Source organism: Larus michahellis, chromosome 1 (assembly GCF_964199755.1).
Source record: "Larus michahellis chromosome 1, bLarMic1.1, whole genome shotgun sequence".
Lineage (NCBI taxonomy): Eukaryota > Metazoa > Chordata > Aves > Charadriiformes > Laridae > Larus > Larus michahellis.
This window is the reverse complement of record NC_133896.1, coordinates 140496949-140512010: the sequence shown is the minus strand read 5'-3', so window position 1 is coordinate 140512010 and position 15062 is coordinate 140496949. Positions and strand designations below refer to the sequence as shown.

Here is a 15062-nt window from a genome sequence, read left to right as displayed (position 1 = left end):
TATTTGCTGGGGGAATTAAAGACAGTTCCTGCTCCCATCTAGTCATAACACAGCTGGGGCTGGTCAGCTGCTCTGGGCTAAGGCACTGCCCTGGAGCTCCATGGCCTGTCAGAGAAAGGAGTTGGGGGTGTGAGATGAGAAAACAGCTGTTGGTGAACTAAAAGCCAGCCAGGACTGAAAATAAAACGGAAGACAGGCCTTTATCTGTATATGGTGAAAACAGTGTGTAACCTGATGTTACAGAAAGGCACTATTACTCTATTGGGAAAAAAAAAAATGAAGAAAAATCGTTTCCATTCTGTGAAGTTTCATAGAATCATAGAATGTGTTGGGCTGGAAGGGACACTTAAAGGACATCTAGTCCAACCCCCCTGCATGTAAGCGGGGACATCTTTAACTACGTCAGATTGCTCAGAGCCTCATCCAGCCTGGCCTTGAATGTCTCCAGGGGTGGGGCCTCCACCACCTCTCTGGGCAACCTGTGCCAGTGTCTCACCACCCTCATTGTAAAGAACTTCTTTCTAATGTCTAATCTAAGCCTACCCTGCTCTAGTTTAAAACCATTGACCCTTGTCCTATCGCTACATGCCCTTGCAAACAGCCCCTCCACAGCTTTCCTGGAGGCCCCCTTCAGGTACCGGAAGGCTGCTACAAGGTCTCCCCAGAGCCTTCCCTTCTCCAGGCCGAACAACCCCAACTCTCTCAGCCGGTCTTCATAGGAGAGGTGCTCCAGCCCTCTGATCATCTTCGTGGCCCTCCTCTGGACCGTCTCCAACAGGTCCATGTCCTTTTTGTGCTGAGGCTTCCAGAGCTGGACACAGTACTCCAGGTGGGGTCTCACCAGAGCAGAGTAGAGGGGCAGAATCACCTCTCTGGATCTGCTGGCCACAGTTCTTTGGATGCAGCCCAGGATGCAATTGGCCTCTGAGCTGCAAGCACACATTGTTGGCTCATGTCCAGCTTTTCATCCACTGGTTAACTTTCAGTGGTGTGATTTACTGTGGCATTACCTAGACTTTTGTCATGTGAAAATGTGTGTTTTAGTGGAATTGCACTGATATGAAACAAATCTTAAAGCATTAGGCCAGACCCCCAGTGTTCAACTGCGTAACCACTCAGTTATGTCTGACCTTCCTTCCCAGCCCTTACCCACGTGCTGGAATTGATGCTTACAAGTAGTCCTGCTTGTTTAATGCAGGAAGTACTTCTGTGCAAAGTATTATTTTTAGCTTTCAATAAAACCATAGGAAAGCAAACACTTCTGTGTTAACCGGTTGACAGTAAGCGCAGAGTTGTGTGCTGTCGTTTTGGAGGTCACGATCCTGTCGAGGAGAGCTGTACGGCAGCACTGTGCTGTGTCAGAACACTGTGTAGCAGGAGACTTTATTTTAGCGGTGAACAACAGGCACTTATAAATAATTTCTGCCTGCAGATGGTTTTGAAGCCTTTCCAGTAATGTACAGCTCATCCAAGTTTTGTCTTGGCGAAGGGAAACGCTACAAGGCATGGATGGTGCTTTTGATAGAATACATTTCAAGGGTAAAATTTGTAGCCATAATACTGACTACGTTTGTGACATAATGTGTAAGATAATTTTCTTTTGAACTGACCATCACTAAACGTATAGTGCTAAGCTCTATGCCCCAACATGACTGGGATTTTCTACAGATCCATATTTGCTGAGCAGCTAAGAAAATTTAGACAGTGGGTATCTTAAAACTTTTTCAAACCGTTGGGCAAGCCTGCAAGAATAATGAAGCAGATGCAGATCTGAGTGAGCCATACCTGCAGCAACAAGAGCGTCATTTGGTTTTAGCCTTTCATATCTTGCCCTTTCTTCTGAGATTTGGAAGTAATGAAATCCAGTTACTAACAGCTGCAGCTTAGAGTACAGAAACAACTCTCAGTAACTACAAATAGTCAAAAAATGGATTGTAACCATGCCCATTTTACAACTGTCCCTTAACTTCCTTCTGTTTCAAACCAAGAGCAGTCAGAACTCTTAGGGCAAGTCCTTGGTACCCTCACAGCTGTAAACTCAGCATTTTGAAGTAGTTTTCCATGGTAATACATTGTGAGGAGGCATTCCTCCATTGCCTTCCTTCCCCATAACAACTGAACCTGGGAGCTGGCTTTGTAAGAAATCCAGTTAAAGCTAGACGTTAAAAGATGAGAATATATTTGTAAATTTTGTGAAATCCAGTAATCACGAAAAGAATTTCTGTTCTTACTGAAAGAGATGAAGCCCTTACCTTTATTCAGGAGGTACCTAATCTAAGCTGCCTGTTCAACACACGCATAATTGCTAGGTTGTTAGTATTACCAAAAAGCCAGGCACAAAATAGGCTGCTGCTTGCCCGGATAGTAGTCTGGGACAAGGAGGAGAAAAATACTGGCAGAAAGGAGCAGAAAGTATTGGAAGCTGGGGAGAGCGAACTGGGCCCATTGTAAGTATGCGGAGGACACAAATCTATAGGAAATGGGGCTTTCACCAGGGCTGGTGAAAGAGCTCGTCTAGGTTTGGTTTGATTTTATGCCTAGTTCATGCTGATAAACATGCTGCCAGCAACTTCACATTTAACAGTCAGCGGAACTGCATACAAAATCACAGATTATTGTATGACCTTCTTGATCATCTTATGCCCTTGGTTATTTTCACCTAACACCATTCATTACCACTTTGGACATTTTTCCACCTGTGTTTGTATCCAATCCTTGTTACTTGAAAGGCTTAGTAGAAAGCAGATATCGTGTAGCGTCACGTGCCACTATATATCAGAATAGTGTGCAGACATGAAGTGCCAAATACCAGAGAGGGTCATTCAAGTAAATCATTGCTGTTATTTAAAAAGGTGTGGTCATAGTTTCACTAAGCGAAGTACTGCTCCAGGATGCAGTTTGTCGATAGGTTTTATTGTCCCTACCCAGATTGTGTAACTGCGCAGGCTTAAAATGTTTGATGGGATAAGATTGTATGCTTTGGCTCAAAATGGCTCTAAAAAGTCAACTTGCAACTACACAGCCTATGCGCCAGCAGGAGGGTGTAGATTACTGGAGGACAGGGAATATCAGAGTCCAGAAACAAGAACAAAAGGAAAGCTTTGAAAAGTGAGATTCTTTTATGTTGTTGAAGTCATCTTTTTTTTGGTTTGTTCCAGGTGGGAAAAAGAACTCTTAACTTTTTTTTAAGCAGAGACAATTAATTTTAGTGTGATGTTTAGCATATCCATGATGCTATTCCACAAAGGAGCATGACATTAGAGGTGATCCACACAGACACAGGACAAATGTACACCGAGTAAGGCTAAAGTCTGTATTTGATTTCACTGGGTTTTCCAGAGATCCTGTAAATTCAGCTGCTTCTTGAGTCCTATGATTTAATAGTAGCAATCAGGTCTTAAACATTGAATGCACTCAAAGCTCAAGCAGCCTGTAGCTGCAGAACTTGTAATATGTGTTTTAAGGCAATGAGAGGTAAATCAGCAATGAATTTCACACAACTTGAAATGTAAAAGCAAAGACATTGTTCTGAGAAGTGCTCTATCAATTGAAGTCTATGTTGGTCCCTTCACAACAGTGACAAAACTCCATCTGGTTCCTGGAGATCCACTGCTGGATCCATTTCATTGCATTCTGTTGAGGGCCTTCTGGGTCTCCTTCATAACCCTCTTACTGTAGCACTTTTCAGGGAAGTACTCAGCTGCCACTTGTTGTTTATAACTCTTTCTTCCTTTCCAAGCCAAAAGGAAATTTGTGCTGTTTATTGTTTATTTAAAATGTGTTCCTTTCAGTCTGCTGCGCTATGTACATTTGTTACTAAAGCCAAGATCTGCAACTCTTTAAACAAAAAAAGAACAGCTCTTTTTCTGGCAAAAAGAAAAGGTACCAAGTAAAAGGCTGGGATTACGGAGCAAATATGTTGAATTACAGTCCTTCAGAAAATCTTCAGCGTTCACTGAGTGCCTTGAAGATAAGGAAAGAAGCAAGAGCACTTTGATAATTTCTTGAATTGCTTGGGGGCTGGCTTGATGCATTCTGGTATTAGCAGAGCCATAAAGCAGGTGACTTCTATCCCCTTATTTTGTACTGCTGTAATTCAGCCAGGAGGTGACAAAGTCATGGTTTATTGAGGCCATGTCATCACTTGCCAGGATAAGACAAAGTCTCCTTGCCAAATACAGATGGTAGAAAGCATTATTCACAACCTCTATTATATGAGAGCTTTGCTGATACAGAACTTTCTCATATACACACACATACAAAAAATGCCCTTTATTTGCCATTGGGAGGTTATTTGTGCCGTTTGCTAGCATGTGACCTAACGACAATTCTGTCTTCATGAATACAGCTCTGTGAATAAAATCCTCAAGGTCCAAGGTCAGCTTTCAGATGAATGTGCTGGTGAGGGAGCAGCAAGGGTGGGCTGCTGTGCAAGAGGAGGCAAGCCAGGAGCAGAGGGTGGGTGACAAGGAGCACAGGGACAGTGACTTGGGTCACCATCCCACAGCACCCAAACAAGAAGAGCGGGGCAGGTCCGGTGACAATGATAAGCCAAAACTCCAGTGAGAACCAGACAAGTCCATGGGGAGGAGGCCATGCCAAGGTGGGGCTGGTCTCGAATGGAGGTCGGGGCATGAGCTGGGGTGCAGGACCACGGCCACCGAGACAAAATGTGGCTCCTGCTGTCAGGGGGGACCCCTGTGGCGGCCGGCCCCACCAGCGCTGCCCCAGCCCTGCTCACCAGAGCTGGGAGGGTGAGGCAGTGGCCTCAGTAGCTGTGAGCCCACAGCACCCATGTCCAGGACTCTGCACTCTCTGCAGAATGTAAAACGGGAGTGGTTTTGGTGTATGTGTTTCAAACCACATCTTCGCTGGGCATTTTCTTCTGTCTCTTCCTAAGAACTGGAGGGTATACTTCATGTGACCAGTCCTATCAGTGGCATTATTTGTTCTACGGTTTTTGATCATTCTACAGCAACTATTGTTTTTGTTATATACATAAATAATAGTAACATGGTGGATGCAAGGGAAAAGGACCTTCAGTTCATGGTCCTCAAGCATGCATGGGTGTGTTTCAACCATAGAGCAACTCTATTGATACTCTATTATGCCTCCAAAATCATAAGCATAATAGGCCATGGTTACAGCATGGTGCTTTTCTATTTTCTTTTATGTTCCCATGTAAAAGAGATCAAAATACATCTTATATCAGAAGTTTAAGAATTTTGTTTCTAACTAGAATTTTAAAAATTTGAGGGACCTTGACAGCCTTGGGAAGTGGGCCCATGTGAAGCTCATGAGGCTCAACAAGGCCAAGTGCAGGGTCCTGCACCTGGGTCAGGGCAACCCCCTGTACCAATATAGGCTGGGGGATGAAGGGATTGAGAGCAGCCCTGCCAAGAAGGACTTGGGGGTACTGGTGGATGGAAAGATGGACATGAGCCAATAATGTGCGCTCACAGCCCAGAAAGCCAACTGTATCCTGGGCTGCATCCAAAGAAGCGTGGCCAGCAGGTTGAGGGAGGTGATTCTGCCCCTCTACTCTGCTCTAGTGAGGCCCCACCTGGAGTACTGTGTCCAGCTCTGGAACCCTCACCACATGAAAGACATGGACCTGTTAGAGGAGGTCCAGAGGAGGGCCACAAAAATGACCAAAGAGATGAAACACCTCTCCTATGAAGACAGGCTGAGAGAGTTGGGATTTTTCAGCCTGGAGAAGAGAAGGCTCCGGGGAGACCTTATTGCGTCCTTCCAGTAGTTAAAGGGGACTTGTAAGAAAGTTTGGGACAAATATATTAGCAGGGCCTGTTACAGTAGGACAAGGGGTAATGATTTTAAACTAAAAGAGGGTGGATTCAGACTAGATATAAGGAAGAATTTTTTTATGCTGAGGGTGGTGAGACACTCGCCCAGGTTGCCCAGAGAGGTGGTAGATGCCCCATCTCTGGAAACCTTCCAGGTCAGGTTGGACGGGCCTCTGAGCAACCTGATCTAGTTGAAGATGTCCCTGCTCATTGCAGGGGAGTTGGGCTGGATGACCTTTGAAGATCCCTCCCAACCCAAACCACTCTATGGTTCTATGATTCTAAATTTCCTTAAATGTATCCAAGTGTCTGAGAACCTGTGCCATCTCAAGAAAAAAAGACGGTAGCTTCATCCCACAAGGTATCAAGTGCAAAATAGAGTAATTATTTCCTCCACTTCTAAATGCAGACTCTTTTTTTCTTTTTAAATCACAAAATGATGCTATAAATGATCAGAACTTGTGTCTTAGAATTACCATCATTTAAAGAGGCTGTTTTTCTACCTCTCCAGCACTTGTATTTCACTTTAGCGTTGTATGAAAGCAGATACCAGGAAAAAAGTACTGAAAAAATTTCAAAGTCCAGCTTTGTTAAATGAGTCTAGTATCATCAGATTTGCCTGTAGCATGGACTGCCTTTTAATAATGCTGCTCTTGTCAGAGGAGACATTTCCTTTTGATGTTACTGAGACCTTGTTTTCCATTCCTTGGGTTGTGTGGTAAATCTGATCCAAAACAAGATGACTGGAAGATGACAGAAAACAAGATGACTCTGCAAGTGGCAGTTCCAGTCCGATTGCATCTCCCTTATGATCGGAAGCATGTGATGACGGCTCGAGCGAACGGGTATATTTCAAGTGCACTTTTCTTATGCCTGTCATCGCCTGTTCCTCTTGATGATGTGGGAACCTCTTTAAATACTTAAATAATTTCTGCCCTTTTCATTTCAATTGCATTTTTCCCTATCCTCGTGATGAGTTGTAAGACCACAGAAAAGACTCTTTATCACCAGCCTGTTTAGACTTTTTTTCCTGTGATCTTGTTTAAACAGTCAAGTTGGATTACTGCAGAAACAAAAGTGTCTGACTGCTCTTTCTGAATAGCATACATTGGGGTTTGGTTCGTTCCCTCATTGACACGTGTATTTTTAAATGTCTCTACCTGTAAAGCGAAGCTGCCTTACAATCGTGAGTTGGCTTACGTGGGGCCCTTGACGTGGAGCACAGTGAGGCTGCTGCCTTTAATAAATAACCCTGACCTGCAGATACTATATAGAGGCTTTTTAAAGCTTGATAATTCAGAGCGTTCTAGAGCAAATGAAAGCCTTAACCTCTTCCAGTGGAATAGTCGTCCTTCTTTTAAATGTCATACGCCAGCCATCACTGAGCATGGCCCTCTATGGACACTTCAGTGCCGTGCGGTCAGAGTCACAGAATCATAGAATCGTTTTGGTTGGAAAAGACCTTTAAGATTGTCAAGTCCAACCATTAACCCAGCACTGCCAAGGCCACCGCTAAACCATGTCCCTCAGCGCCACATCTACACGTCTTTTAAATACCTCCAGGGATGGTGACTCAGCCACTTCCCTGGGCAGCCTGTTCCAATGTTTGACAACCCTTTTGGTGAAGAAATTTTTCCAAATATCCATCCTAAACCTCCCCTGGCGCAACTTGAGGCGGTTTCCTCTTGTCCTATTGCCTATTGCTTGGGACAAGACACCGACCCCTGCCTCGCTTGCTGTGAGCAAACCCGTTCCCATTCCCGGCCTTGCCAACTCCAAAACGTTTCCGCATGTCCATGGATGACCAAACAAACAACCCCCTCCCCACACACCCCCACCCGCGGGAGCCCAGCGCCCACGGGCGCGTCCCCGCCGCCCACCCGCGTTCCCGGCCGGGGGGCGGGGCCAGGAGCGCCCCCGCCCCTCCCGGGGTGGGGCGGGGCCCGGCGCCCGGGGCTTGGCTCACGTGATCCCCGGGCCCCGCCCCCTGCCTTCTCCGCCATGTTGTTTCTTCCTTCGCCAGCGGCCGGTAGCGGCTTGGCCCGGCCTCGGGACCGGCGGCGGCTTCTTCTTTCCCGCGGGCAGGTATCGGCACGGCATCGCGTCCCCCCACCCCCCCTTCCCTTTTCCCCGGCAGGCGCCGGGGGAGCAGTGGCCGCTGGCTCCGGTGCCGGTGTCCCGGGGAGGGCGGCCCTCTCGCCCGCCGTTGAGGGGGCTGAGGGGGCCGCGCGAGGGCGGACGGCCTGGGGCTGACTGGGCTTTCGTTATTTTCCTTCCTCCGCTTAGTGCTCCGTTCACTTCTCTCTCCGCCGCCGCTGTCCGAACTCTGCCGGCTCCCCGGTGCTGGCTCGGTGACTGCCGGCCTCCGGGCCGTAGGAGGGGAGCCCCGGCCGGCCGTCATGTCCGTCCCCTTCCCCGTGGCCGCCCTGTGGTTGTCCCCTTGCCGGGCCGGCGGTGGGAGAGCGCGGCGGGCGCTCCGCGGAGCCGGTGCGGACGGCGGGGCCGTGTGGCGTGACCGGGGATCCCGTGACTGCGGGGCAGGCGGTGACTCCGTGGGGGAAACGGCTCCTGCCGGGCGCCTCCCGGGAGACTCCCTGTCTCCGGCTCCGCGCTGCTTCTTCAGGACTGATAAAGATCTCTCTGATCTGCTTGGGTGAAACTCGGTGTCGTACCTGTCAGCACCTTTCAAAACTAAAAGAAAATGGTCCCCTTATTGCCTTTTCCCGTTGCTGTCCGCTGAAGAAGAACTGCTGTGTTTCCAAGCGGAGCCCGAGCAATTCGCGTTACGTTTTTAGTTCTTCTTTTTCGAACCGGTGACTTGATGTCGCTCTCCTCTGCAACGGCCGGTTGCTTTTCTGATCGTGGCAGATGGCTATGGAAACTTAGATGTGGTGCTGGCAGGAGAACCAAAGGATTAATCAGGTTAAGATTATTCGATCGCTTACGCCTGAGAGGTTAATGAGCAGTTTTCAGTGTAAGTATTCCGTGTTAAATTTAACTTGTGTAAAATAATTGAACAAGTAACAGAATAGTGCAAGAAAACTAGTTTTAAAAACCTATAACTGTTACAGCAAGGTTACATATAACTAGATATGTGGAGAGTACTTAATTATATTAACTTGGGTGGGGTAGGCAAGTAGGGAACGTGGCTAAATTTTGTTTTGGAATTTAAATGCTTCTCTGCAGATTGCTGTCCTGCAGTTTGCCACCTTACATGTTGTTTTTCTTCCATCTTGTCCACAATAATTTACAGCTGTACTAAATAAGCATGTGGGTTTTATTTGTCTTTTAAAGTGTTATACAACACTAAAGTTGTAAGTGCTTGCTTTTTTAGAGCAAGGATGGTCGTGTATGGCTGGGTTTCGGGGGGATTTTTTTGTGATTTAGTAGCTTATAAGGCAACAAGCTGTAATGGCAAACTGGAGCAAGAGCTATTTCTTGGACATACCCAAAATAAATCCAAGTCTTTTTTTTATTCTTAGCACTTCTATTTCTAGAGAAGCCTGACCAAAGAATAGTACAGCTACATCTGTGTTTCAGTATCAACGTGGAATTTATAATGAACTGTTATTTTTCTCTGTCTTCTTTCAGGTTGTATGGTGCTCTGTTTGTTGCCTTAATTTTAGTAAAGCCTTTTCCATTAAGTTATAAATAGGGAGTGTGTAGTGTTTGTGTGTTTTGGTTTTTTTTTAAAAAAAAGGCTCTAGCACTCCTTGTTTTGCTTTTGAGTGCTCAAACAAACCATCAGTTTCCTTAAATTGAAAATACAGGAAAAAATTTGCAAAGGGTACAAGGAGGTATTTGGATTCAAGCTGTATTTTATTTTGTGTCAATTTAGTAATAAATCATGGGAAAGATCTTTTTAGCTCCTTAGGATTGGAGTTTTGCATAAATGTTTCACAATGAATAAAAACTTCCTAGCGAAGAGGCTTGTAAGAATTCCTTAAGGTTTTGTTTTATAATGTTCATTCTCTTGGCGTTGTGTTTTTGTTTTCATTCTCTACCAGTGTGTTGGCCTGGTACAGTGTAACCCACTTAATCCCTTAGGGATGGGCTTTGGTCACAGTTATATCGGGAAGAATATCAATGCACAATGTAGCCTGACCAACAGAGGTTTATTGCTAAGAGTCCCTGGAGGAAAAGAGAAGCTAATGCAAGGGAGAAAGTTGAGCACATGTGAGCAGAAATAATTGCTTGATAAGTTATTGAAAGAGTGGAAGCAGTAAGAGAGAAGTATGTTGCAAGGAGAATTCCAATTAACTCATGAATTGTTAGAGATGTTGGACCAAGAGCAGCATCTCTTAAGGGTGTTTTGAAGCTGGCTGAAAGTAATAGAATACTTAAGATGGGAGATGCTCAACTGTGAGCTGCTGAGAAATGTCAACTCTGATTGTATCAGAATAAATAATAGTTTGCTCATTCTACTTGAACATGGGGGACAAGATGGAAGGTGAATGCTGAGTCTCTGTAAGATTAAACTAGCAGAGATATAAATGTAGGTATTTCTCCTGACAAGTTTTAATGATTGAGTTTGTGGCTAGGTATAAATTGGAATAAAAGGATTGATTCTGGCAGTAGGTACTGGGATGATTTCATGATCCAGGGGTTATGCAGACTTAAAGATTCCTTTGCTTGGCTGCTGCTTCTTTCATAGTCCTGAGTCATGCCAGGCAACTGTTTGAACTAGAGTCCTGAACTGCATAGGAGTCAAAAATAACCTTATAAAGAAACCCCCAAATACAACTTCTTGGTATACAAATGAGTGGCAACAGCTGCATGTCAGTTCAGTTTGGGTTGTGTTCATATTGCAAGTTATTGTGAATAAACTCTAGTGATATTCTGGTGTTAGATAAAGTGTGTCTAGGCTGCTTATGGGAAGAGGCAATTTTCAGATAACCTGTCATCAAATTATTAAATATCTGTCCAACAGAAAACACAAACTACCTTCACAGTGCAATGATGAAATCATAGATAAAGGAAGGAAGACTTGCAAGATGATTAGGATCTCGGTAGATTGAGCCGTATGACTGAAGGGCTTCTAGAGAATGAGGCAGCTCACAAGTGGCTGTCAACAAAGGAGCGTTGCTGATCCACAGGCCTTGCGTCGGTACTCAGTGGAGGGGAAGGACAGTTTGGGGGCTGATTAATGTCACAAGTTTGTAATGCACTCAAAGGTGCAAAGTGTGTAGCCTCTTGACTTTGTATCTGTATGTTCCCCTTTGAATTGAGAGCAAAATGTTTCACGGTCAAACAGGCTTGTGGCCTCGTACGCACTAAAAAACTGTTATTGTGCCACTTAATTGGCCAAGGTGTAAACCAGTACCTTCTAAATACAAGAAGAAGGATTAACTAAGCAGAGAAAGAGGAGAAAATTTTGCTTCTGTCCTTTCTTTTCAGATTTCTGGAAACTTGCAGATCTTCTGTAGGTGACAATAATAACTGCTCTGTAGTGATTGAGGGCTGAGAGATGTAAGAACTCTACTAACAGTAAGTGTTGAAAACTGCTTTACATAGTTCTGGATTCTGCCCCTTCTGCTGCAACTCTGAGAGTTCTTGGGACTTTTTTTTCTGACACTTTACAGAGTAGCAGTTTATGTCACTTTTTTCATGAGCCACTGCAACTAACAAACCCCAGGAAACAACTTTCTTTAATGCTAGCCTGATAAATATTGTCAAAAGGTTTGTTAGTGTTGTGAAAAAAAAAAATTACAAATGAGGGAGTAAGTTTACATTATGGTATTGAAAGGCAAGTGTTTTTGTCAGACAAAATACTTGAAGTGTTGATGTGCCTTTTTTAAACTGTTAATGTCTGATACCTGTGGCTTAATAAAATAAGATGGCTTAGCAAAGAAAATTGTGAATAAGCTTCAGAGCTGAAATGGATGTGTTGTATATGTATAAATCTGAGAATAGTTAGGAAGATATGAAACATGATCAGTGTTACTGTTGTGTTAGTTATGGAACTGCAAATTCTGCTTGTCAGTAACTTTGAGACAATGTTTTTCCTTAAATTTTTAACAAAGACGGGCCCTTTTTTAAAAAGTCTTGGCTGAAAGCATATTAGGCGTAAATGAAATGTGGAATAAACTTGAGTCTGCCTTACCATGGATTTTTTTTTTCCTTCTCCAAGTCAAATATATGCTCTTTAATAACTTTAGTGAAAGGACAGCATGCCACATATCTCAAGGAAACCTTTGGGTTTAGTCTTGATTTCATATAGCAGGTCCTTCATCAGTGACCACTGGCTGAAGGTGGTAGTTGAAATAAATTTTCTTGCCTGTTTCCAAGTTAGAAGGTAGGTACAAGTGGAGAAACAATAGTTTGGAAACTTGAAGTGCCCTGTACATCTGTTCCTTAAAGAATACAGAGGGAATTCAGTGGTGCTGTTGCAACAGAAAGTTTTTTGGTGTCTCTTATTAAAAAGGGGGGAGGGGAAAAGGGTGAGAATTCAGTTGCTAGGTGATTTTTTTTTTTATGGTGTGCTGCTCTGCCTGATATCAGTTATGGTGAAAGTGAAGCTATAAATTCGTCCATTTGACTCTGTTTGCTTAATAGTTTATGTGGGGGTGTAGCTTGCTGACATGATAGCTACAGCACAATTACTGTGTTGGCTAACACCATTTTTCTGTAGACAAAACTTGAGTTCAGCACCTGTTTTCAGCCTTCAGTAACTGGGTCCTCCTTAATCTATTAAATGATTTTTATAGTAAAAAAAAGACAAATTCCTAAACTAACTTGGATGTTGCTGCCGTGGTTTTCTAGACCAAGAAACTCGCTTTTCTTCAAGTTCTGCCTCAGTACCTGAGTGTTAAAAGAGGTAATTGCACTCAAAATAAAAAGGCAGCTTATGCAGCTGACAGTCATGGAATTAAGAAAACGTAAATGGATAGATTGGACAAGGCAGTGGTGCTTCATAAGCTTCAAAGGGGAGGGAATCAAAGATACTGTAATGCACTCTGGTTTTTTTTGAAGTTGCTTAGCATGTTGTTTTTACCCTTGCCAGCAAACGTTTGGACTGCTGATGGAAATGTTTAACTTGTAATTCAGTTCACTGCTTAAAAGGAGGCTTCTGGGAGGTGACAATTAAATTACTTCTATATGTATGGAGGCAATTCAGAAATGCTTATCAAACTGCACCATGGTGGGGGTCTCTTTATTTATTTGCTCTGAATTTCTTTGCTTATTGAAATGATAGAGGAACACAAGGGAAAAATCTTCTTTTCAGACTCCTCTGTGTACTAGGTTGAGACTACCTTTACAGTAAACTAATTGCACATCACAGTAAGAAATAACTGGAACAAATAGTTACCTGTAATTCTGTGGTGTCTTGGAGTTCCTGATGTTGGTTAAAACAGTCAACTTGCACATTGGACATTAAGTGGAAATTCAGCATTTCAGATGCTGAATGATGATTTGAAGTGAACAATTAAGGTAATAAATGTTCAGAAATGTATCAGATGTTCCAAGAACATTGTCAAAAAGCACATTATACAAATAAGTTTGAAGTATGTAATAGGAGAAATAGCATTAATTCTCCACATATTAAGGACTTTATTGTTATTTTATTTGTTGGGGTGTTAAGCCTTTATAAGTTAGGAAAAAAAAGGTACAAAAATTGAGCTATTTAAAAATCTTAACTTATTTAAAGATGTGTAAGTGGAAAATAATGCATCAGCCTACTGTGCCAAAAACATCCTGGTTCTGCAGATACTCTAAATCACGTAATCAGTGGGGCTGCAGATGAGTCCCTTATATAGTCAAAAAAAACTGTAATTGTATAAATTATTGTATAAAGTCTTTGCTGCTTCTAAACAAAAATGCTTTTTAATGCTTTAAACGTGCTTCTTCGCTGCTTCAGATTCAGCTTGTAAGCATGTATTTAAATGACCGAACATATATCCCATCTATTTTGGATTAAAAATTTTACAAAAACATAAACTGGTAGCGAAGCATGACAGCTTTTACGGTGGAAGCTGAATGTCTTGAAAAGTGGTTTTGCCTGCAACATCACATTGAGATACTTATCAGTCCTGGGAAGACTGTTTCTGTAGCCTTTGTGTAGTGCACCAGTTTGGTTCTAGTTGAAAAGACACTTTTAATGGTTTGTGGCTGCTCTGTAATTGTCTGCCCAGTAAAAGTATTTTTTTGGTCATCAGTCTCCTAGACCTCACTGTAATGGCCTATGTAGCTGAAATTGTACAAATTAATGTCTCGGGTTCTGGATGTGCAAGAGTACTAGATACTGTTAACAGAGTTTCCTTACCTGTCTTTTGTTTAAAATGTGGCTTCATGGACAATTTCATGATAAGAACTACGGTTCTTCAAATTCTAGAAGCTAAAGAAACAAGTACGTAGTACCAGTTAGAACTATTTAAGTCGGTTATTTATTTGCATTCTGTCTTTTAGGGAACTTGTGATTTCAGTAGGACAGAAAAAAATGAATTGTAACTTGTTCCCCACACTGAAGTAGAACAAGATAACATTCCGTACCCTCTGTTCTAATGAATGCATTATTTATTAAGAAGATGCTCAGATAATTTAGTCATAAACAAACAGTAGGAATTAGGGAGATAAATGAAGACACTGGGCCATTTTAAAGATTGCAGCACGAACCTGGAACTCATATGCAAGTAGTCCAGTGACTTTAATAAGGCTTTTCACATACATAAAAATGTATGTGTTCATATCCTGAGCCATAGCAATTATTTACATAGCATGTAAATGAACAGTTTACTTATAGCTCTTAAGTAGTTTTAACATTGTTATGATACAAACCTGTACAAAGTTAAGGATTTATAAACATTGTTTTTAATTACATAGTATGAATGAATATAACTTATATTTGAAATTTATAATTTGAAATTTCTTTGTGTTGAGGCTTCAGCTGCTCTCAAACTATAAAGCATTTCTTCTGTCTTACTGTAGATTGTGTCTAAGAAATAAACATACAAAGGAGGAAAGTTAGAGATAAAAAAATTCTTGAAATTTCTTGCTTCTAATGTAGGCCTTGATTCTAAGGCAGCATGGAGTCATATGACTCTCATGCCAGCTTGTATCAGGTATTAATTCCATAGCCATGCTCTGCGGGTGATGTATATGCCAGTAATGCTAATTACAACTAGCAGGACTGCATTCCTTCCTTCAGAGAAGGAGACGGACTAGGCAACTTATGACCCTTTTCCATTTTAAATAGATGCTATTTTCAGAGAAGCCTGCTTTGGCTGAATTACTTTGAGCTCTTTTAGTATCAGGTATAGG

The 15062-nt window shown here is 42.8% G+C and overlaps 1 protein-coding gene across 5 annotated transcripts in view; it reads left to right on the top strand.

Annotated features, from left to right (window-relative positions):
• RAB9A (RAB9A, member RAS oncogene family) overlaps positions 1–15062 on the top strand; it is a 33000-nt gene that overhangs the window by 15754 nt on the left and 2184 nt on the right. Inside the window, exons 1-3 of one of the 5 annotated variants that reach the window (XM_074606285.1) lie at positions 7785–7889; positions 8091–8778; positions 11202–11291. The exons of 1 other annotated variant lie outside the window; for it this stretch is intronic. The gene's annotated coding sequence lies outside the window, so the exon portion shown is untranslated. Of the gene's footprint in view, positions 1–7784; positions 7890–8090; positions 8779–11201; positions 11292–15062 lie in introns of those variants that run through there. 3 more of the 5 variants (XM_074606309.1, XM_074606293.1, XM_074606299.1) reach the window with 3 other exon arrangements.